Raw genomic sequence first — 1,578 nt, forward strand, 5'->3', positions numbered from 1 at the left:
ATCAGTCGTTAAGTTTACTTTCTCTTTTATCATTCTTTGCTTTTATGACTGTGTTTGCATATTCACATGACACAAAGCGAATTTTGTTCTGAGAAGGATTTTGAGAAAACTGGTTTGATACCGTCTTGCATTGCTCATCGCAAGTATGGCAAATGAAATTTGGTTTTGGACAGTCATATCAATAATCCTAGCAGTCAAGATTGCAGAGAAGCCGAGCGTTCCATGTGCACATATAAAGCACTCCGTCGTCAGGCCACGAGTGGCCTACCGGGACCATCCGACCGCCGTGTCATCCAAGTGGAGGATGCGGATAGGAGGGGCGTGGGGTCAGCACACCGCTCTCCCGGTCGTTATGATGGTATTCTTGACCGAAGCCGCTACTATTCACTCGAGTAGCTCCTCAATATGCATCACGAGGCTGAGTGCACCCCGAAAAATTGCAACAGCGCATGGCGGCCAGGATGGTCACCCATCCAAGTGCCGACCACGCCCGACAGGGCTTAACTTCGGTGATCTCACGGGAACCGGTGTATCCACTGCGGCAAGGCCGTTGCCGTGCACAAATAGGCCAACAATTCTTATTACCATCTAAATTCATGTCCTCTGTAAGGTACAATGATTATGAGAGTGTATTTGTGAAAACGATGTTAGTATGAGTTCTGAGGCTTAATATCAGTAAAAGATTTCAGTAAAGTGCCATCTTCTGAATTTTCAAGGAGTTTTATCAGGAAGTCAGATGCGTTAACCTTTATGTCCACTTGCCAAGTAATTACAGTGGCAGTTCTGGTACAGTGATTGTGTACGAGAATAAAGATAAACAGTATTCAGGGTCAACGTTTTAATCTTAGTCATTTGTTTTTCCGTCAGATAGCATATGTAAATTTCATTGAAAAGAGGTTGCTTTCTAGCAGGCGAATTGTTTGATGTGCTGGCTACTCTGGATTTCGCATCGTGTAGCGTGAGCACCACATGTTTCAGTTCAAAATTAAATTTTCAAGTAGTTCCGCTGCCTTACACGGAAATTTACACATGTTGTTTGTTATGGTCATCAGTCCAAAGACTCGTTGGATGCAGCTCTCCATGCTATTCTATCCTGTGCAAGCCTCTTCATCTCCGAGTAACTAGCACAACCTGCATCCTTCTGAATCTGCTTACTGTAGTCATCTCTTGGTGCCCTTTACGATTTTAACCCGTCCCCCCACCCACGCTTACCTCCAGAACTAAACTGGTGATCCATTGATGCCTCAGAATGTGTCCTACCAACCAATCCCTTCTTCTACTCAGGTTGTACCACAAATTTTTATTCTCCACAATTCTATTCAGTACTTCTTCATTAGTTATGTGATCTGCCCATCTAAACTTCATCATCTTCTGTAGTACCACATTTCAAAAGCTTCTATTCTCTTCTTGTCCAAACTAGTTATCGTCCATGTTTCACTTCCATACATCGCTACGCTCCATACAAATACTTTCAGAAACAACTTCCTGACACTTAAATCTATACTCGATGTCAACAAATTTCTCTTCTTCAGAAACGCTTTCCTTGCCATTGCCAGTCTATATTTTATATGCACTGTA

At 43.0% G+C, this 1,578-nt stretch overlaps 1 pseudogene; it reads right to left on the reverse strand.

Moving 5' to 3' along the window:
• Positions 1-437: 437 nt before the first annotated feature.
• LOC126177812 (5S ribosomal RNA) lies at positions 438-555 on the reverse strand (annotated as a pseudogene).
• Positions 556-1,578: the final 1,023 nt, after the last annotated feature.

Source organism: Schistocerca cancellata, chromosome 3 (genome assembly GCF_023864275.1).
Source record: "Schistocerca cancellata isolate TAMUIC-IGC-003103 chromosome 3, iqSchCanc2.1, whole genome shotgun sequence".
NCBI classification, from domain to species: Eukaryota; Metazoa; Arthropoda; class Insecta; order Orthoptera; family Acrididae; genus Schistocerca; species Schistocerca cancellata.